Below are 17,483 nucleotides of genomic sequence, written 5' to 3' on the forward strand. Positions count from 1 at the left end.
AAGGACAGTAAAATCTGAACCAGCATTCTATGCTGTAAAGGTTATCACTCTGGATCTTGCAATCTGAGTTCAAATCTCGGTAGGACCTACCATGTGAATTAATCTGCCTCGTGGAACTGGAATATAGCTGTCCAACGATTGTTGAAAGTATTTGCAACACGTGATAGGAACGACAGTCCACATTTGCTAATTAAAACGCGTAATTTTTTTTCTGTACAATTCCCAAATGGATGTATAATATGGTTCTATGGTGTAATGGTTAGCACTCTGGACTTTGAATCCAGTGATCCGAGTTCAAATCTCAGTAGAACCTTTCTAGCTTTTGTGCTGAATTATTCACGTGGCCTACCAATAATCTCATTTCTAGCTGTTTATCCGGTGAACAAATGACAGGAAAATCTGAACACTTCAATAATTACTCTATATGGGGTTCTATGGTGTAATGGTTAGCACTCAGGACTCTGAATCCTGCGATCCGAGTTCAAATCTCGGTAGGACCTACCTTCATTCTGCAGTGACATACTGCTCTCCTGTCAACTTTAAAATAGCCTTGTGTGAAAGAAACAAGTGGGTGGGAGTCGATAAGCAGTCTTTGGTACGCACGAATGGCCAGCCTGCAGGAAATTTTTAATATGAATGCCTAGTACATTTATTAATTGAAAACTTGCTGCCCCCCAATGAACTGAAAATAATTAAGATTTTTTTCAAGATGTTACATGGTAGGGTAGCCCAGGTGATACCGTTTCTGTCCAGAAAATATTTTCTCTGTTTTTCCTGTGAACCAAGGACAGTAAAATCTGAACCAGCATTCTATGCTGTAAAGGTTATCACTCTGGATCTTGCAATCTGAGTTCAAATCTCGGTAGGACCTACCATGTGAATTAATCTGCCTCGTGGAACTGGAATATAGCTGTCCAACGATTGTTGAAAGTATTTGCAACACGTGATAGGAACGACAGTCCACATTTGCTAATTAAAACGCGTAATTTTTTTTCTGTACAATTCCCAAATGGATGTATAATATGGTTCTATGGTGTAATGGTTAGCACTCTGGACTTTGAATCCAGTGATCCGAGTTCAAATCTCGGTAGAACCTTTCTAGCTTTTGTGCTGAATTATTCACGTGGCCTACCAATAATCTCATTTCTAGCTGTTTATCCGGTGAACAAATGACAGGAAAATCTGAACACTTCAATAATTACTATGGGGTTCTATGGTGTAATGGTTAGCACTCAGGACTCTGAATCCTGCGATCCGAGTTCAAATCTCGGTAGGACCTACCTTCATTCTGCAGTGACATACTGCTCTCCTGTCAACTTTAAAATAGCCTTGTGTGAAAGAAACAAGTGGGTGGGAGTCGATAAGCAGTCTTTGGTACGCATGAATGGCCAGCCTGCAGGAAATGTTTAATATGAATGCCTAGTACATTTATTAATTGAAAACTTGCTGCCCCCCAATGAACTGAAAATAATTAAGATTTTTTTCAAGATGTTACATGGTAGGGTAGCCCAGGTGATACCGTTTCTGTCCAGAAAATATTTTCTCTGTTTTTCCTGTGAACCAAGGACAGTAAAATCTGAACCAGCATTCTATGCTGTAAAGGTTATCACTCTGGATCTTGCAATCTGAGTTCAAATCTCAGTAGGACCTACCATGTGAATTAATCTGCCCCGTGGAACTGGAATATAGCTGTCACCAACGATTGTTGAAAGTATTTGCAACACGTGATAGGAACGACAGTCCACATTTGCTAATTAAAACGCGTAATTTTTTTTCTGTATCAATTCCCAAATGGATGTATAATATGGTTCTATGGTGTAATGGTTAGCACTCTGGACTTTGAATCCAGTGATCCGAGTTCAAATCTCGGTAGAACCTTTCTAGCTTTTGTGCTGAATTATTCACGTGGCCTACCAATAATCTCATTTCTAGCTGTTTATCCGGTGAACAAATGACAGGAAAATCTGAACACTTCAATAATTACTATGGGGTTCTATGGTGTAATGGTTAGCACTCAGGACTCTGAATCCTGCGATCCGAGTTCAAATCTCGGTAGGACCTACCTTCATTCTGCATTGACATACTGCTCTCCTGTCAACTTTAAAATAGCCTTGTGTGAAAGAAACAAGTGGGTGGGAGTCGATAAGCAGTCTTTGGTACGCATGAATGGCCAGCCTGCAGGAAATTTTTAATATGAATGCCTAGTACATTTATTAATTGAAAACTTGCTGCCCCCCAATGAACTGAAAATAATTAAGATTTTTTTCAAGATGTTACATGGTAGGGTAGCCCAGGTGATACCGTTTCTGTCCAGAAAATATTTTCTCTGTTTTTCCTGTGAACCAAGGACAGTAAAATCTGAACCAGCATTCTATGCTGTAAAGGTTATCACTCTGGATCTTGCAATCTGAGTTCAAATCTCAGTAGGACCTACCATGTGAATTAATCTGCCCCGTGGAACTGGAATATAGCTGTCACCAACGATTGTTGAAAGTATTTGCAACACGTGATAGGAACGACAGTCCACATTTGCTAATTAAAACGCGTAATTTTTTTTCTGTACAATTCCCAAATGGATGTATAATATGGTTCTATGGTGTAATGGTTAGCACTCTGGACTTTGAATCCAGTGATCCGAGTTCAAATCTCGGTAGAACCTTTCTAGCTTTTGTGCTGAATTATTCACGTGGCCTACCAATAATCTCATTTCTAGCTGTTTATCCGGTGAACAAATGACAGGAAAATCTGAACACTTCAATAATTACTATGGGGTTCTATGGTGTAATGGTTAGCACTCAGGACTCTGAATCCTGCGATCCGAGTTCAAATCTCGGTAGGACCTACCTTCATTCTGCATTGACATACTGCTCTCCTGTCAACTTTAAAATAGCCTTGTGTGAAAGAAACAAGTGGGTGGGAGTCGATAAGCAGTCTTTGGTACGCATGAATGGCCAGCCTGCAGGAAAATTTTAATATGAATGCCTAGTACATTTATTAATTGAAAACTTGCTGCCCCCCAATGAACTGAAAATAATTAAGATTTTTTTCAAGATGTTACATGGTAGGGTAGCCCAGGTGATACCGTTTCTGTCCAGAAAATATTTTCTCTGTTTTTCCTGTGAACCAAGGACAGTAAAATCTGAACCAGCATTCTATGCTGTAAAGGTTATCACTCTGGATCTTGCAATCTGAGTTCAAATCTTGGTAGGACCTACCATGTGAATTAATCTGCCTCGTGGAACTGGAATATAGCTGTCCAACGATTGTTGAAAGTATTTGCAACACGTGATAGGAACGACAGTCCACATTTGCTAATTAAAACGCGTAATTTTTTTTCTGTACAATTCCCAAATGGATGTATAATATGGTTCTATGGTGTAATGGTTAGCACTCTGGACTTTGAATCCAGTGATCCGAGTTCAAATCTCGGTAGAACCTTTCTAGCTTTTGTGCTGAATTATTCACGTGGCCTACCAATAATCTCATTTCTAGCTGTTTATCCGGTGAACAAATGACAGGAAAATCTGAACACTTCAATAATTACTATGGGGTTCTATGGTGTAATGGTTAGCACTCAGGACTCTGAATCCTGCGATCCGAGTTCAAATCTCGGTAGGACCTACCTTCATTCTGCAGTGACATACTGCTCTCCTGTCAACTTTAAAATAGCCTTGTGTGAAAGAAACAAGTGGGTGGGAGTCGATAAGCAGTCTTTGGTACGCATGAATGGCCAGCCTGCAGGAAATTTTTAATATGAATGCCTAGTACATTTATTAATTGAAAACTTGCTGCCCCCCAATGAACTGAAAATAATTAAGATTTTTTTCAAGATGTTACATGGTAGGGTAGCCCAGGTGATACCGTTTCTGTCCAGAAAATATTTTCTCTGTTTTTCCTGTGAACCAAGGACAGTAAAATCTGAACCAGCATTCTATGCTGTAAAGGTTATCACTCTGGATCTTGCAATCTGAGTTCAAATCTCGGTAGGACCTACCATGTGAATTAATCTGCCTCGTGGAACTGGAATATAGCTGTCCAACGATTGTTGAAAGTATTTGCAACACGTGATAGGAACGACAGTCCACATTTGCTAATTAAAACGCGTAATTTTTTTTCTGTACAATTCCCAAATGGATGTATAATATGGTTCTATGGTGTAATGGTTAGCACTCTGGACTTTGAATCCAGTGATCCGAGTTCAAATCTCGGTAGAACCTTTCTAGCTTTTGTGCTGAATTATTCACGTGGCCTACCAATAATCTCATTTCTAGCTGTTTATCCGGTGAACAAATGACAGGAAAATCTGAACACTTCAATAATTACTATGGGGTTCTATGGTGTAATGGTTAGCACTCAGGACTCTGAATCCTGCGATCCGAGTTCAAATCTCGGTAGGACCTACCTTCATTCTGCATTGACATACTGCTCTCCTGTCAACTTTAAAATAGCCTTGTGTGAAAGAAACAAGTGGGTGGGAGTCGATAAGCAGTCTTTGGTACGCATGAATGGCCAGCCTGCAGGAAATTTTTAATATGAATGCCTAGTACATTTATTAATTGAAAACTTGCTGCCCCCCAATGAACTGAAAATAATTAAGATTTTTTTCAAGATGTTACATGGTAGGGTAGCCCAGGTGATACCGTTTCTGTCCAGAAAATATTTTCTCTGTTTTTCCTGTGAACCAAGGACAGTAAAATCTGAACCAGCATTCTATGCTGTAAAGGTTATCACTCTGGATCTTGCAATCTGAGTTCAAATCTTGGTAGGACCTACCATGTGAATTAATCTGCCTCGTGGAACTGGAATATAGCTGTCCAACGATTGTTGAAAGTATTTGCAACACGTGATAGGAACGACAGTCCACATTTGCTAATTAAAACGCGTAATTTTTTTTCTGTACAATTCCCAAATGGATGTATAATATGGTTCTATGGTGTAATGGTTAGCACTCTGGACTTTGAATCCAGTGATCCGAGTTCAAATCTCGGTAGAACCTTTCTAGCTTTTGTGCTGAATTATTCACGTGGCCTACCAATAATCTCATTTCTAGCTGTTTATCCGGTGAACAAATGACAGGAAAATCTGAACACTTCAATAATTACTATGGGGTTCTATGGTGTAATGGTTAGCACTCAGGACTCTGAATCCTGCGATCCGAGTTCAAATCTCGGTAGGACCTACCTTCATTCTGCAGTGACATACGTGCCGTCGTGCCCTGAGTCAACTTTAAAATAGCCTTGTGTGAAAGAAACAAGTGGGTGGGAGTCGATAAGCAGTCTTTGGTACGCATGAATGGCCAGCCTGCAGGAAATTTTTAATATGAATGCCTAGTACATTTATTAATTGAAAACTTGCTGCCCCCCAATGAACTGAAAATAATTAAGATTTTTTTCAAGATGTTACATGGTAGGGTAGCCCAGGTGATACCGTTTCTGTCCAGAAAATATTTTCTCTGTTTTTCCTGTGAACCAAGGACAGTAAAATCTGAACCAGCATTCTATGCTGTAAAGGTTATCACTCTGGATCTTGCAATCTGAGTTCAAATCTCGGTAGGACCTACCATGTGAATTAATCTGCCCCGTGGAACTGGAATATAGCTGTCACCAACGATTGTTGAAAGTATTTGCAACACGTGATAGGAACGACAGTCCACATTTGCTAATTAAAACGCGTAATTTTTTTTCTGTACAATTCCCAAATGGATGTATAATATGGTTCTATGGTGTAATGGTTAGCACTCTGGACTTTGAATCCAGTGATCCGAGTTCAAATCTCGGTAGAACCTTTCTAGCTTTTGTGCTGAATTATTCACGTGGCCTACCAATAATCTCATTTCTAGCTGTTTATCCGGTGAACAAATGACAGGAAAATCTGAACACTTCAATAATTACTATGGGGTTCATGGTGTAATGGTTAGCACTCAGGACTCTGAATCCTGCGATCCGAGTTCAAATCTCGGTAGGACCTACCTTCATTCTGCATTGACATACTGCTCTCCTGTCAACTTTAAAATAGCCTTGTGTGAAAGAAACAAGTGGGTGGGAGTCGATAAGCAGTCTTTGGTACGCATGAATGGCCAGCCTGCAGGAAATTTTTAATATGAATGCCTAGTACATTTATTAATTGAAAACTTGCTGCCCCCCAATGAACTGAAAATAATTAAGATTTTTTTCAAGATGTTACATGGTAGGGTAGCCCAGGTGATACCGTTTCTGTCCAGAAAATATTTTCTCTGTTTTTCCTGTGAACCAAGGACAGTAAAATCTGAACCAGCATTCTATGCTGTAAAGGTTATCACTCTGGATCTTGCAATCTGAGTTCAAATCTTGGTAGGACCTACCATGTGAATTAATCTGCCTCGTGGAACTGGAATATAGCTGTCCCAACGATTGTTGAAAGTATTTGCAACACGTGATAGGAACGACAGTCCACATTTGCTAATTAAAACGCGTAATTTTTTTTCTGTACAATTCCCAAATGGATGTATAATATGGTTCTATGGTGTAATGGTTAGCACTCTGGACTTTGAATCCAGTGATCCGAGTTCAAATCTCGGTAGAACCTTTCTAGCTTTTGTGCTGAATTATTCACGTGGCCTACCAATAATCTCATTTCCTAGCTGTTTATCCGGGTGAACAAATGACAGGAAAATCTGAACACTTCAATAATTACTATGGGGTTCTATGGTGTAATGGTTAGCACTCAGGACTCTGAATCCTGCGATCCGAGTTCAAATCTCGGTAGGACCTACCTTCATTCTGCAGTGACATACTGCTCTCCTGTCAACTTTAAAATAGCCTTGTGTGAAAGAAACAAGTGGGTGGGAGTCGATAAGCAGTCTTTGGTACGCATGAATGGCCAGCCTGCAGGAAATTTTTAATATGAATGCCTAGTACATTTATTAATTGAAAACTTGCTGCCCCCCAATGAACTGAAAATAATTAAGATTTTTTTCAAGATGTTACATGGTAGGGTAGCCCAGGTGATACCGTTTCTGTCCAGAAAATATTTTCTCTGTTTTTCCTGTGAACCAAGGACAGTAAAATCTGAACCAGCATTCTATGCTGTAAAGGTTATCACTCTGGATCTTGCAATCTGAGTTCAAATCTCGGTAGGACCTACCATGTGAATTAATCTGCCCCGTGGAACTGGAATATAGCTGTCCCAACGATTGTTGAAAGTATTTGCAACACGTGATAGGAACGACAGTCCACATTTGCTAATTAAAACGCGTAATTTTTTTTCTGTACAATTCCCAAATGGATGTATAATATGGTTCTATGGTGTAATGGTTAGCACTCTGGACTTTGAATCCAGTGATCCGAGTTCAAATCTCGGTAGAACCTTTCTAGCTTTTGTGCTGAATTATTCACGTGGCCTACCAATAATCTCATTTCTAGCTGTTTATCCGGTGAACAAATGACAGGAAAATCTGAACACTTCAATAATTACTATGGGGTTCTATGGTGTAATGGTTAGCACTCAGGACTCTGAATCCTGCGATCCGAGTTCAAATCTCGGTAGGACCTACCTTCATTCTGCATTGACATACTGCTCTCCTGTCAACTTTAAAATAGCCTTGTGTGAAAGAAACAAGTGGGTGGGAGTCGATAAGCAGTCTTTGGTACGCATGAATGGCCAGCCTGCAGGAAATTTTTAATATGAATGCCTAGTACATTTATTAATTGAAAACTTGCTGCCCCCCAATGAACTGAAAATAATTAAGATTTTTTTCAAGATGTTACATGGTAGGGTAGCCCAGGTGATACCGTTTCTGTCCAGAAAATATTTTCTCTGTTTTTCCTGTGAACCAAGGACAGTAAAATCTGAACCAGCATTCTATGCTGTAAAGGTTATCACTCTGGATCTTGCAATCTGAGTTCAAATCTTGGTAGGACCTACCATGTGAATTAATCTGCCTCGTGGAACTGGAATATAGCTGTCCAACGATTGTTGAAAGTATTTGCAACACGTGATAGGAACGACAGTCCACATTTGCTAATTAAAACGCGTAATTTTTTTTCTGTACAATTCCCAAATGGATGTATAATATGGTTCTATGGTGTAATGGTTAGCACTCTGGACTTTGAATCCAGTGATCCGAGTTCAAATCTCGGTAGAACCTTTCTAGCTTTTGTGCTGAATTATTCACGTGGCCTACCAATAATCTCATTTCTAGCTGTTTATCCGGTGAACAAATGACAGGAAAATCTGAACACTTCAATAATTACTATGGGGTTCTATGGTGTAATGGTTAGCACTCAGGACTCTGAATCCTGCGATCCGAGTTCAAATCTCGGTAGGACCTACCTTCATTCTGCATTGACATACTGCTCTCCTGTCAACTTTAAAATAGCCTTGTGTGAAAGAAACAAGTGGGTGGGAGTCGATAAGCAGTCTTTGGTACGCATGAATGGCCAGCCTGCAGGAAATTTTTAATATGAATGCCTAGTACATTTATTAATTGAAAACTTGCTGCCCCCCAATGAACTGAAAATAATTAAGATTTTTTTCAAGATGTTACATGGTAGGGTAGCCCAGGTGATACCGTTTCTGTCCAGAAAATATTTTCTCTGTTTTTCCTGTGAACCAAGGACAGTAAAATCTGAACCAGCATTCTATGCTGTAAAGGTTATCACTCTGGATCTTGCAATCTGAGTTCAAATCTTGGTAGGACCTACCATGTGAATTAATCTGCCTCGTGGAACTGGAATATAGCTGTCCAACGATTGTTGAAAGTATTTGCAACACGTGATAGGAACGACAGTCCACATTTGCTAATTAAAACGCGTAATTTTTTTTCTGTACAATTCCCAAATGGATGTATAATATGGTTCTATGGTGTAATGGTTAGCACTCTGGACTTTGAATCCAGTGATCCGAGTTCAAATCTCGGTAGAACCTTTCTAGCTTTTGTGCTGAATTATTCACGTGGCCTACCAATAATCTCATTTCTAGCTGTTTATCCGGTGAACAAATGACAGGAAAATCTGAACACTTCAATAATTACTATGGGGTTCTATGGTGTAATGGTTAGCACTCAGGACTCTGAATCCTGCGATCCGAGTTCAAAATCTCGGTAGGACCTACCTTCATTCTGCAGTGACATACTGCTCTCCTGTCAACTTTAAAATAGCCTTGTGTGAAAGAAACAAGTGGGTGGGAGTCGATAAGCAGTCTTTGGTACGCATGAATGGCCAGCCTGCAGGAAATTTTTAATATGAATGCCTAGTACATTTATTAATTGAAAACTTGCTGCCCCCCAATGAACTGAAAATAATTAAGATTTTTTTCAAGATGTTACATGGTAGGGTAGCCCAGGTGATACCGTTTCTGTCCAGAAAATATTTTCTCTGTTTTTCCTGTGAACCAAGGACAGTAAAATCTGAACCAGCATTCTATGCTGTAAAGGTTATCACTCTGGATCTTGCAATCTGAGTTCAAATCTTGGTAGGACCTACCATGTGAATTAATCTGCCTCGTGGAACTGGAATATAGCTGTCCAACGATTGTTGAAAGTATTTGCAACACGTGATAGGAACGACAGTCCACATTTGCTAATTAAAACGCGTAATTTTTTTTCTGTACAATTCCCAAATGGATGTATAATATGGTTCTATGGTGTAATGGTTAGCACTCTGGACTTTGAATCCAGTGATCCGAGTTCAAATCTCGGTAGAACCTTTCTAGCTTTTGTGCTGAATTATTCACGTGGCCTACCAATAATCTCATTTCTAGCTGTTTATCCGGTGAACAAATGACAGGAAAATCTGAACACTTCAATAATTACTATGGGGTTCTATGGTGTAATGGTTAGCACTCAGGACTCTGAATCCTGCGATCCGAGTTCAAATCTCGGTAGGACCTACCTTCATTCTGCATTGACATACTGCTCTCCTGTCAACTTTAAAATAGCCTTGTGTGAAAGAAACAAGTGGGTGGGAGTCGATAAGCAGTCTTTGGTACGCATGAATGGCCAGCCTGCAGGAAATTTTTAATATGAATGCCTAGTACATTTATTAATTGAAAACTTGCTGCCCCCCAATGAACTGAAAATAATTAAGATTTTTTTCAAGATGTTACATGGTAGGGTAGCCCAGGTGATACCGTTTCTGTCCAGAAAATATTTTCTCTGTTTTTCCTGTGAACCAAGGACAGTAAAATCTGAACCAGCATTCTATGCTGTAAAGGTTATCACTCTGGATCTTGCAATCTGAGTTCAAATCTTGGTAGGACCTACCATGTGAATTAATCTGCCTCGTGGAACTGGAATATAGCTGTCCAACGATTGTTGAAAGTATTTGCAACACGTGATAGGAACGACAGTCCACATTTGCTAATTAAAACGCGTAATTTTTTTTCTGTACAATTCCCAAATGGATGTATAATATGGTTCTATGGTGTAATGGTTAGCACTCTGGACTTTGAATCCAGTGATCCGAGTTCAAATCTCGGTAGAACCTTTCTAGCTTTTGTGCTGAATTATTCACGTGGCCTACCAATAATCTCATTTCTAGCTGTTTATCCGGTGAACAAATGACAGGAAAATCTGAACACTTCAATAATTACTATGGGGTTCTATGGTGTAATGGTTAGCACTCAGGACTCTGAATCCTGCGATCCGAGTTCAAATCTCGGTAGGACCTACCTTCATTCTGCATTGACATACTGCTCTCCTGTCAACTTTAAAATAGCCTTGTGTGAAAGAAACAAGTGGGTGGGAGTCGATAAGCAGTCTTTGGTACGCATGAATGGCCAGCCTGCAGGAAATTTTTAATATGAATGCCTAGTACATTTATTAATTGAAAACTTGCTGCCCCCCAATGAACTGAAAATAATTAAGATTTTTTTCAAGATGTTACATGGTAGGGTAGCCCAGGTGATACCGTTTCTGTCCAGAAAATATTTTCTCTGTTTTTCCTGTGAACCAAGGACAGTAAAATCTGAACCAGCATTCTATGCTGTAAAGGTTATCACTCTGGATCTTGCAATCTGAGTTCAAATCTTGGTAGGACCTACCATGTGAATTAATCTGCCTCGTGGAACTGGAATATAGCTGTCCAACGATTGTTGAAAGTATTTGCAACACGTGATAGGAACGACAGTCCACATTTGCTAATTAAAACGCGTAATTTTTTTTCTGTACAATTCCCAAATGGATGTATAATATGGTTCTATGGTGTAATGGTTAGCACTCTGGACTTTGAATCCAGTGATCCGAGTTCAAATCTCGGTAGAACCTTTCTGGCTTTTGTGCTGAATTATTCACGTGGCCTACCAATAATCTCATTTCTAGCTGTTTATCCGGTGAACAAATGACAGGAAAATCTGAACACTTCAATAATTACTATGGGGTTCTATGGTGTAATGGTTAGCACTCAGGACTCTGAATCCTGCGATCCGAGTTCAAATCTCGGTAGGACCTACCTTCATTCTGCATTGACATACTGCTCTCCTGTCAACTTTAAAATAGCCTTGTGTGAAAGAAACAAGTGGGTGGGAGTCGATAAGCAGTCTTTGGTACGCATGAATGGCCAGCCTGCAGGAAATTTTTAATATGAATGCCTAGTACATTTATTAATTGAAAACTTGCTGCCCCCCAATGAACTGAAAATAATTAAGATTTTTTTCAAGATGTTACATGGTAGGGTAGCCCAGGTGATACCGTTTCTGTCCAGAAAATATTTTCTCTGTTTTTCCTGTGAACCAAGGACAGTAAAATCTGAACCAGCATTCTATGCTGTAAAGGTTATCACTCTGGATCTTGCAATCTGAGTTCAAATCTTGGTAGGACCTACCATGTGAATTAATCTGCCTCGTGGAACTGGAATATAGCTGTCCAACGATTGTTGAAAGTATTTGCAACACGTGATAGGAACGACAGTCCACATTTGCTAATTAAAACGCGTAATTTTTTTTCTGTACAATTCCCAAATGGATGTATAATATGGTTCTATGGTGTAATGGTTAGCACTCTGGACTTTGAATCCAGTGATCCGAGTTCAAATCTCGGTAGAACCTTTCTGGCTTTTGTGCTGAATTATTCACGTGGCCTACCAATAATCTCATTTCTAGCTGTTTATCCGGTGAACAAATGACAGGAAAATCTGAACACTTCAATAATTACTATGGGGTTCTATGGTGTAATGGTTAGCACTCAGGACTCTGAATCCTGCGATCCGAGTTCAAATCTCGGTAGGACCTACCTTCATTCTGCATTGACATACTGCTCTCCTGTCAACTTTAAAATAGCCTTGTGTGAAAGAAACAAGTGGGTGGGAGTCGATAAGCAGTCTTTGGTACGCATGAATGGCCAGCCTGCAGGAAATTTTTAATATGAATGCCTAGTACATTTATTAATTGAAAACTTGCTGCCCCCCAATGAACTGAAAATAATTAAGATTTTTTTCAAGATGTTACATGGTAGGGTAGCCCAGGTGATACCGTTTCTGTCCAGAAAATATTTTCTCTGTTTTTCCTGTGAACCAAGGACAGTAAAATCTGAACCAGCATTCTATGCTGTAAAGGTTATCACTCTGGATCTTGCAATCTGAGTTCAAATCTTGGTAGGACCTACCATGTGAATTAATCTGCCTCGTGGAACTGGAATATAGCTGTCCAACGATTGTTGAAAGTATTTGCAACACGTGATAGGAACGACAGTCCACATTTGCTAATTAAAACGCGTAATTTTTTTTCTGTACAATTCCCAAATGGATGTATAATATGGTTCTATGGTGTAATGGTTAGCACTCTGGACTTTGAATCCAGTGATCCGAGTTCAAATCTCGGTAGAACCTTTCTAGCTTTTGTGCTGAATTATTCACGTGGCCTACCAATAATCTCATTTCTAGCTGTTTATCCGGTGAACAAATGACAGGAAAATCTGAACACTTCAATAATTACTATGGGGTTCTATGGTGTAATGGTTAGCACTCAGGACTCTGAATCCTGCGATCCGAGTTCAAATCTCGGTAGGACCTACCTTCATTCTGCATTGACATACTGCTCTCCTGTCAACTTTAAAATAGCCTTGTGTGAAAGAAACAAGTGGGTGGGAGTCGATAAGCAGTCTTTGGTACGCATGAATGGCCAGCCTGCAGGAAATTTTTAATATGAATGCCTAGTACATTTATTAATTGAAAACTTGCTGCCCCCCAATGAACTGAAAATAATTAAGATTTTTTTCAAGATGTTACATGGTAGGGTAGCCCAGGTGATACCGTTTCTGTCCAGAAAATATTTTCTCTGTTTTTCCTGTGAACCAAGGACAGTAAAATCTGAACCAGCATTCTATGCTGTAAAGGTTATCACTCTGGATCTTGCAATCTGAGTTCAAATCTTGGTAGGACCTACCATGTGAATTAATCTGCCTCGTGGAACTGGAATATAGCTGTCCAACGATTGTTGAAAGTATTTGCAACACGTGATAGGAACGACAGTCCACATTTGCTAATTAAAACGCGTAATTTTTTTTCTGTACAATTCCCAAATGGATGTATAATATGGTTCTATGGTGTAATGGTTAGCACTCTGGACTTTGAATCCAGTGATCCGAGTTCAAATCTCGGTAGAACCTTTCTGGCTTTTGTGCTGAATTATTCACGTGGCCTACCAATAATCTCATTTCTAGCTGTTTATCCGGTGAACAAATGACAGGAAAATCTGAACACTTCAATAATTACTATGGGGTTCTATGGTGTAATGGTTAGCACTCAGGACTCTGAATCCTGCGATCCGAGTTCAAATCTCGGTAGGACCTACCTTCATTCTGCATTGACATACTGCTCTCCTGTCAACTTTAAAATAGCCTTGTGTGAAAGAAACAAGTGGGTGGGAGTCGATAAGCAGTCTTTGGTACGCATGAATGGCCAGCCTGCAGGAAATTTTTAATATGAATGCCTAGTACATTTATTAATTGAAAACTTGCTGCCCCCCAATGAACTGAAAATAATTAAGATTTTTTTCAAGATGTTACATGGTAGGGTAGCCCAGGTGATACCGTTTCTGTCCAGAAAATATTTTCTCTGTTTTTCCTGTGAACCAAGGACAGTAAAATCTGAACCAGCATTCTATGCTGTAAAGGTTATCACTCTGGATCTTGCAATCTGAGTTCAAATCTTGGTAGGACCTACCATGTGAATTAATCTGCCTCGTGGAACTGGAATATAGCTGTCCAACGATTGTTGAAAGTATTTGCAACACGTGATAGGAACGACAGTCCACATTTGCTAATTAAAACGCGTAATTTTTTTTCTGTACAATTCCCAAATGGATGTATAATATGGTTCTATGGTGTAATGGTTAGCACTCTGGACTTTGAATCCAGTGATCCGAGTTCAAATCTCGGTAGAACCTTTCTAGCTTTTGTGCTGAATTATTCACGTGGCCTACCAATAATCTCATTTCTAGCTGTTTATCCGGTGAACAAATGACAGGAAAATCTGAACACTTCAATAATTACTATGGGGTTCTATGGTGTAATGGTTAGCACTCAGGACTCTGAATCCTGCGATCCGAGTTCAAATCTCGGTAGGACCTACCTTCATTCTGCAGTGACATACTGCTCTCCTGTCAACTTTAAAATAGCCTTGTGTGAAAGAAACAAGTGGGTGGGAGTCGATAAGCAGTCTTTGGTACGCATGAATGGCCAGCCTGCAGGAATTTTTAATATGAATGCCTAGTACATTTATTAATTGAAAACTTGCTGCCCCCCAATGAACTGAAAATAATTAAGATTTTTTTCAAGATGTTACATGGTAGGGTAGCCCAGGTGATACCGTTTCTGTCCAGAAAATATTTTCTCTGTTTTTCCTGTGAACCAAGGACAGTAAAATCTGAACCAGCATTCTATGCTGTAAAGGTTATCACTCTGGATCTTGCAATCTGAGTTCAAATCTGGTAGGACCTACCATGTGAATTAATCTGCCCGTGGAACTGGAATATAGCTGTCCAACGATTGTTGAAAGTATTTGCAACACGTGATAGGAACGACAGTCCACATTTGCTAATTAAAACGCGTAATTTTTTTTCTGTACAATTCCCAAATGGATGTATAATATGGTTCTATGGTGTAATGGTTAGCACTCTGGACTTTGAATCCAGTGATCCGAGTTCAAATCTCGGTAGAACCTTTCTAGCTTTTGTGCTGAATTATTCACGTGGCCTACCAATAATCTCATTTCTAGCTGTTTATCCGGTGAACAAATGACAGGAAAATCTGAACACTTCAATAATTACTATGGGGTTCTATGGTGTAATGGTTAGCACTCAGGACTCTGAATCCTGCGATCCGAGTTCAAATCTCGGTAGGACCTACCTTCATTCTGCAGTGACATACTGCTCTCCTGTCAACTTTAAAATAGCCTTGTGTGAAAGAAACAAGTGGGTGGGAGTCGATAAGCAGTCTTTGGTACGCATGAATGGCCAGCCTGCAGGAAATTTTTAATATGAATGCCTAGTACATTTATTAATTGAAAACTTGCTGCCCCCCAATGAACTGAAAATAATTAAGATTTTTTTTCAAGATGTTACATGGTAGGGTAGCCCAGGTGATACCGTTTCTGTCCAGAAAATATTTTCTCTGTTTTTCCTGTGAACCAAGGACAGTAAAATCTGAACCAGCATTCTATGCTGTAAAGGTTATCACTCTGGATCTTGCAATCTGAGTTCAAATCTTGGTAGGACCTACCATGTGAATTAATCTGCCTCGTGGAACTGGAATATAGCTGTCCAACGATTGTTGAAAGTATTTGCAACACGTGATAGGAACGACAGTCCACATTTGCTAATTAAAACGCGTAATTTTTTTTCTGTACAATTCCCAAATGGATGTATAATATGGTTCTATGGTGTAATGGTTAGCACTCTGGACTTTGAATCCAGTGATCCGAGTTCAAATCTCGGTAGAACCTTTCTGGCTTTTGTGCTGAATTATTCACGTGGCCTACCAATAATCTCATTTCTAGCTGTTTATCCGGTGAACAAATGACAGGAAAATCTGAACACTTCAATAATTACTATGGGGTTCTATGGTGTAATGGTTAGCACTCAGGACTCTGAATCCTGCGATCCGAGTTCAAATCTCGGTAGGACCTACCTTCATTCTGCATTGACATACTGCTCTCCTGTCAACTTTAAAATAGCCTTGTGTGAAAGAAACAAGTGGGTGGGAGTCGATAAGCAGTCTTTGGTACGCATGAATGGCCAGCCTGCAGGAAATTTTTAATATGAATGCCTAGTACATTTATTAATTGAAAACTTGCTGCCCCCCAATGAACTGAAAATAATTAAGATTTTTTTCAAGATGTTACATGGTAGGGTAGCCCAGGTGATACCGTTTCTGTCCAGAAAATATTTTCTCTGTTTTTCCTGTGAACCAAGGACAGTAAAATCTGAACCAGCATTCTATGCTGTAAAGGTTATCACTCTGGATCTTGCAATCTGAGTTCAAATCTTGGTAGGACCTACCATGTGAATTAATCTGCCTCGTGGAACTGGAATATAGCTGTCCAACGATTGTTGAAAGTATTTGCAACACGTGATAGGAACGACAGTCCACATTTGCTAATTAAAACGCGTAATTTTTTTTCTGTACAATTCCCAAATGGATGTATAATATGGTTCTATGGTGTAATGGTTAGCACTCTGGACTTTGAATCCAGTGATCCGAGTTCAAATCTCGGTAGAACCTTTCTAGCTTTTGTGCTGAATTATTCACGTGGCCTACCAATAATCTCATTTCTAGCTGTTTATCCGGTGAACAAATGACAGGAAAATCTGAACACTTCAATAATTACTATGGGGTTCTATGGTGTAATGGTTAGCACTCAGGACTCTGAATCCTGCGATCCGAGTTCAAATCTCGGTAGGACCTACCTTCATTCTGCAGTGACATACTGCTCTCCTGTCAACTTTAAAATAGCCTTGTGTGAAAGAAACAAGTGGGTGGGAGTCGATAAGCAGTCTTTGGTACGCATGAATGGCCAGCCTGCAGGAAATTTTTAATATGAATGCCTAGTACATTTATTAATTGAAAACTTGCTGCCCCCCAATGAACTGAAAATAATTAAGATTTTTTTCAAGATGTTACATGGTAGGGTAGCCCAGGTGATACCGTTTCTGTCCAGAAAATATTTTCTCTGTTTTTCCTGTGAACCAAGGACAGTAAAATCTGAACCAGCATTCTATGCTGTAAAGGTTATCACTCTGGATCTTGCAATCTGAGTTCAAATCTTGGTAGGACCTACCATGTGAATTAATCTGCCTCGTGGAACTGGAATATAGCTGTCCAACGATTGTTGAAAGTATTTGCAACACGTGATAGGAACGACAGTCCACATTTGCTAATTAAAACGCGTAATTTTTTTTCTGTACAATTCCCAAATGGATGTATAATATGGTTCTATGGTGTAATGGTTAGCACTCTGGACTTTGAATCCAGTGATCCGAGTTCAAATCTCGGTAGAACCTTTCTAGCTTTT

The 17,483-nt window shown here is 39.6% G+C and overlaps 45 non-coding genes across 45 annotated transcripts; all 45 read left to right on the forward strand.

Annotated features, from left to right (window-relative positions):
- Window positions 1–241: 241 nt before the first annotated feature.
- trnaq-uug (transfer RNA glutamine (anticodon UUG)) lies at window positions 242–313 on the forward strand. Its single transcript has one exon. It is a non-coding gene; the product is annotated as a tRNA-Gln (tRNA).
- Window positions 314–428: 115 nt separating this feature from the next.
- trnaq-cug (transfer RNA glutamine (anticodon CUG)) lies at window positions 429–500 on the forward strand. Its single transcript has one exon. It is a non-coding gene; the product is annotated as a tRNA-Gln (tRNA).
- A 524-nt stretch (window positions 501–1,024) lies between these two features.
- Window positions 1,025–1,096, forward strand: trnaq-uug (transfer RNA glutamine (anticodon UUG)). The gene has a single exon. It is a non-coding gene; the product is annotated as a tRNA-Gln (tRNA).
- A 111-nt stretch (window positions 1,097–1,207) lies between these two features.
- Window positions 1,208–1,279, forward strand: trnaq-cug (transfer RNA glutamine (anticodon CUG)). Its single transcript has one exon. It is a non-coding gene; the product is annotated as a tRNA-Gln (tRNA).
- A 527-nt stretch (window positions 1,280–1,806) lies between these two features.
- On the forward strand, window positions 1,807–1,878 carry trnaq-uug (transfer RNA glutamine (anticodon UUG)). Its single transcript has one exon. It is a non-coding gene; the product is annotated as a tRNA-Gln (tRNA).
- A 111-nt stretch (window positions 1,879–1,989) lies between these two features.
- trnaq-cug (transfer RNA glutamine (anticodon CUG)) lies at window positions 1,990–2,061 on the forward strand. Its single transcript has one exon. It is a non-coding gene; the product is annotated as a tRNA-Gln (tRNA).
- A 526-nt stretch (window positions 2,062–2,587) lies between these two features.
- Window positions 2,588–2,659, forward strand: trnaq-uug (transfer RNA glutamine (anticodon UUG)). Its single transcript has one exon. It is a non-coding gene; the product is annotated as a tRNA-Gln (tRNA).
- A 111-nt stretch (window positions 2,660–2,770) lies between these two features.
- trnaq-cug (transfer RNA glutamine (anticodon CUG)) lies at window positions 2,771–2,842 on the forward strand. Its single transcript has one exon. It is a non-coding gene; the product is annotated as a tRNA-Gln (tRNA).
- Window positions 2,843–3,366: 524 nt separating this feature from the next.
- trnaq-uug (transfer RNA glutamine (anticodon UUG)) lies at window positions 3,367–3,438 on the forward strand. Its single transcript has one exon. It is a non-coding gene; the product is annotated as a tRNA-Gln (tRNA).
- Window positions 3,439–3,549: 111 nt separating this feature from the next.
- On the forward strand, window positions 3,550–3,621 carry trnaq-cug (transfer RNA glutamine (anticodon CUG)). The gene has a single exon. It is a non-coding gene; the product is annotated as a tRNA-Gln (tRNA).
- Window positions 3,622–4,145: 524 nt separating this feature from the next.
- Window positions 4,146–4,217, forward strand: trnaq-uug (transfer RNA glutamine (anticodon UUG)). Its single transcript has one exon. It is a non-coding gene; the product is annotated as a tRNA-Gln (tRNA).
- A 111-nt stretch (window positions 4,218–4,328) lies between these two features.
- Window positions 4,329–4,400, forward strand: trnaq-cug (transfer RNA glutamine (anticodon CUG)). Its single transcript has one exon. It is a non-coding gene; the product is annotated as a tRNA-Gln (tRNA).
- Window positions 4,401–4,924: 524 nt separating this feature from the next.
- On the forward strand, window positions 4,925–4,996 carry trnaq-uug (transfer RNA glutamine (anticodon UUG)). Its single transcript has one exon. It is a non-coding gene; the product is annotated as a tRNA-Gln (tRNA).
- A 111-nt stretch (window positions 4,997–5,107) lies between these two features.
- Window positions 5,108–5,179, forward strand: trnaq-cug (transfer RNA glutamine (anticodon CUG)). The gene has a single exon. It is a non-coding gene; the product is annotated as a tRNA-Gln (tRNA).
- A 534-nt stretch (window positions 5,180–5,713) lies between these two features.
- On the forward strand, window positions 5,714–5,785 carry trnaq-uug (transfer RNA glutamine (anticodon UUG)). Its single transcript has one exon. It is a non-coding gene; the product is annotated as a tRNA-Gln (tRNA).
- A 111-nt stretch (window positions 5,786–5,896) lies between these two features.
- On the forward strand, window positions 5,897–5,967 carry trnaq-cug (transfer RNA glutamine (anticodon CUG)). The gene has a single exon. It is a non-coding gene; the product is annotated as a tRNA-Gln (tRNA).
- A 525-nt stretch (window positions 5,968–6,492) lies between these two features.
- Window positions 6,493–6,564, forward strand: trnaq-uug (transfer RNA glutamine (anticodon UUG)). The gene has a single exon. It is a non-coding gene; the product is annotated as a tRNA-Gln (tRNA).
- A 113-nt stretch (window positions 6,565–6,677) lies between these two features.
- On the forward strand, window positions 6,678–6,749 carry trnaq-cug (transfer RNA glutamine (anticodon CUG)). The gene has a single exon. It is a non-coding gene; the product is annotated as a tRNA-Gln (tRNA).
- A 525-nt stretch (window positions 6,750–7,274) lies between these two features.
- trnaq-uug (transfer RNA glutamine (anticodon UUG)) lies at window positions 7,275–7,346 on the forward strand. The gene has a single exon. It is a non-coding gene; the product is annotated as a tRNA-Gln (tRNA).
- Window positions 7,347–7,457: 111 nt separating this feature from the next.
- On the forward strand, window positions 7,458–7,529 carry trnaq-cug (transfer RNA glutamine (anticodon CUG)). Its single transcript has one exon. It is a non-coding gene; the product is annotated as a tRNA-Gln (tRNA).
- Window positions 7,530–8,053: 524 nt separating this feature from the next.
- On the forward strand, window positions 8,054–8,125 carry trnaq-uug (transfer RNA glutamine (anticodon UUG)). The gene has a single exon. It is a non-coding gene; the product is annotated as a tRNA-Gln (tRNA).
- A 111-nt stretch (window positions 8,126–8,236) lies between these two features.
- On the forward strand, window positions 8,237–8,308 carry trnaq-cug (transfer RNA glutamine (anticodon CUG)). Its single transcript has one exon. It is a non-coding gene; the product is annotated as a tRNA-Gln (tRNA).
- Window positions 8,309–8,832: 524 nt separating this feature from the next.
- trnaq-uug (transfer RNA glutamine (anticodon UUG)) lies at window positions 8,833–8,904 on the forward strand. The gene has a single exon. It is a non-coding gene; the product is annotated as a tRNA-Gln (tRNA).
- A 111-nt stretch (window positions 8,905–9,015) lies between these two features.
- On the forward strand, window positions 9,016–9,088 carry trnaq-cug (transfer RNA glutamine (anticodon CUG)). The gene has a single exon. It is a non-coding gene; the product is annotated as a tRNA-Gln (tRNA).
- Window positions 9,089–9,612: 524 nt separating this feature from the next.
- Window positions 9,613–9,684, forward strand: trnaq-uug (transfer RNA glutamine (anticodon UUG)). Its single transcript has one exon. It is a non-coding gene; the product is annotated as a tRNA-Gln (tRNA).
- Window positions 9,685–9,795: 111 nt separating this feature from the next.
- On the forward strand, window positions 9,796–9,867 carry trnaq-cug (transfer RNA glutamine (anticodon CUG)). The gene has a single exon. It is a non-coding gene; the product is annotated as a tRNA-Gln (tRNA).
- A 524-nt stretch (window positions 9,868–10,391) lies between these two features.
- Window positions 10,392–10,463, forward strand: trnaq-uug (transfer RNA glutamine (anticodon UUG)). The gene has a single exon. It is a non-coding gene; the product is annotated as a tRNA-Gln (tRNA).
- A 111-nt stretch (window positions 10,464–10,574) lies between these two features.
- trnaq-cug (transfer RNA glutamine (anticodon CUG)) lies at window positions 10,575–10,646 on the forward strand. Its single transcript has one exon. It is a non-coding gene; the product is annotated as a tRNA-Gln (tRNA).
- Window positions 10,647–11,170: 524 nt separating this feature from the next.
- Window positions 11,171–11,242, forward strand: trnaq-uug (transfer RNA glutamine (anticodon UUG)). The gene has a single exon. It is a non-coding gene; the product is annotated as a tRNA-Gln (tRNA).
- Window positions 11,243–11,353: 111 nt separating this feature from the next.
- Window positions 11,354–11,425, forward strand: trnaq-cug (transfer RNA glutamine (anticodon CUG)). The gene has a single exon. It is a non-coding gene; the product is annotated as a tRNA-Gln (tRNA).
- A 524-nt stretch (window positions 11,426–11,949) lies between these two features.
- Window positions 11,950–12,021, forward strand: trnaq-uug (transfer RNA glutamine (anticodon UUG)). The gene has a single exon. It is a non-coding gene; the product is annotated as a tRNA-Gln (tRNA).
- A 111-nt stretch (window positions 12,022–12,132) lies between these two features.
- On the forward strand, window positions 12,133–12,204 carry trnaq-cug (transfer RNA glutamine (anticodon CUG)). The gene has a single exon. It is a non-coding gene; the product is annotated as a tRNA-Gln (tRNA).
- Window positions 12,205–12,728: 524 nt separating this feature from the next.
- On the forward strand, window positions 12,729–12,800 carry trnaq-uug (transfer RNA glutamine (anticodon UUG)). The gene has a single exon. It is a non-coding gene; the product is annotated as a tRNA-Gln (tRNA).
- Window positions 12,801–12,911: 111 nt separating this feature from the next.
- Window positions 12,912–12,983, forward strand: trnaq-cug (transfer RNA glutamine (anticodon CUG)). The gene has a single exon. It is a non-coding gene; the product is annotated as a tRNA-Gln (tRNA).
- A 524-nt stretch (window positions 12,984–13,507) lies between these two features.
- On the forward strand, window positions 13,508–13,579 carry trnaq-uug (transfer RNA glutamine (anticodon UUG)). Its single transcript has one exon. It is a non-coding gene; the product is annotated as a tRNA-Gln (tRNA).
- Window positions 13,580–13,690: 111 nt separating this feature from the next.
- On the forward strand, window positions 13,691–13,762 carry trnaq-cug (transfer RNA glutamine (anticodon CUG)). The gene has a single exon. It is a non-coding gene; the product is annotated as a tRNA-Gln (tRNA).
- Window positions 13,763–14,286: 524 nt separating this feature from the next.
- On the forward strand, window positions 14,287–14,358 carry trnaq-uug (transfer RNA glutamine (anticodon UUG)). The gene has a single exon. It is a non-coding gene; the product is annotated as a tRNA-Gln (tRNA).
- Window positions 14,359–14,469: 111 nt separating this feature from the next.
- trnaq-cug (transfer RNA glutamine (anticodon CUG)) lies at window positions 14,470–14,541 on the forward strand. The gene has a single exon. It is a non-coding gene; the product is annotated as a tRNA-Gln (tRNA).
- A 521-nt stretch (window positions 14,542–15,062) lies between these two features.
- Window positions 15,063–15,134, forward strand: trnaq-uug (transfer RNA glutamine (anticodon UUG)). Its single transcript has one exon. It is a non-coding gene; the product is annotated as a tRNA-Gln (tRNA).
- Window positions 15,135–15,245: 111 nt separating this feature from the next.
- Window positions 15,246–15,317, forward strand: trnaq-cug (transfer RNA glutamine (anticodon CUG)). Its single transcript has one exon. It is a non-coding gene; the product is annotated as a tRNA-Gln (tRNA).
- Window positions 15,318–15,842: 525 nt separating this feature from the next.
- Window positions 15,843–15,914, forward strand: trnaq-uug (transfer RNA glutamine (anticodon UUG)). The gene has a single exon. It is a non-coding gene; the product is annotated as a tRNA-Gln (tRNA).
- Window positions 15,915–16,025: 111 nt separating this feature from the next.
- Window positions 16,026–16,097, forward strand: trnaq-cug (transfer RNA glutamine (anticodon CUG)). The gene has a single exon. It is a non-coding gene; the product is annotated as a tRNA-Gln (tRNA).
- A 524-nt stretch (window positions 16,098–16,621) lies between these two features.
- On the forward strand, window positions 16,622–16,693 carry trnaq-uug (transfer RNA glutamine (anticodon UUG)). The gene has a single exon. It is a non-coding gene; the product is annotated as a tRNA-Gln (tRNA).
- Window positions 16,694–16,804: 111 nt separating this feature from the next.
- trnaq-cug (transfer RNA glutamine (anticodon CUG)) lies at window positions 16,805–16,876 on the forward strand. The gene has a single exon. It is a non-coding gene; the product is annotated as a tRNA-Gln (tRNA).
- A 524-nt stretch (window positions 16,877–17,400) lies between these two features.
- trnaq-uug (transfer RNA glutamine (anticodon UUG)) lies at window positions 17,401–17,472 on the forward strand. The gene has a single exon. It is a non-coding gene; the product is annotated as a tRNA-Gln (tRNA).
- The last annotated feature ends 11 nt before the right edge of the window (window positions 17,473–17,483 follow it).

The sequence above is a fragment of the Salmo salar genome, chromosome 08 (genome assembly GCF_965601325.2).
Source record: "Salmo salar chromosome 08, fSalSal1, whole genome shotgun sequence".
In the NCBI taxonomy this organism is placed as follows: Eukaryota; Metazoa; Chordata; class Actinopteri; order Salmoniformes; family Salmonidae; genus Salmo; species Salmo salar.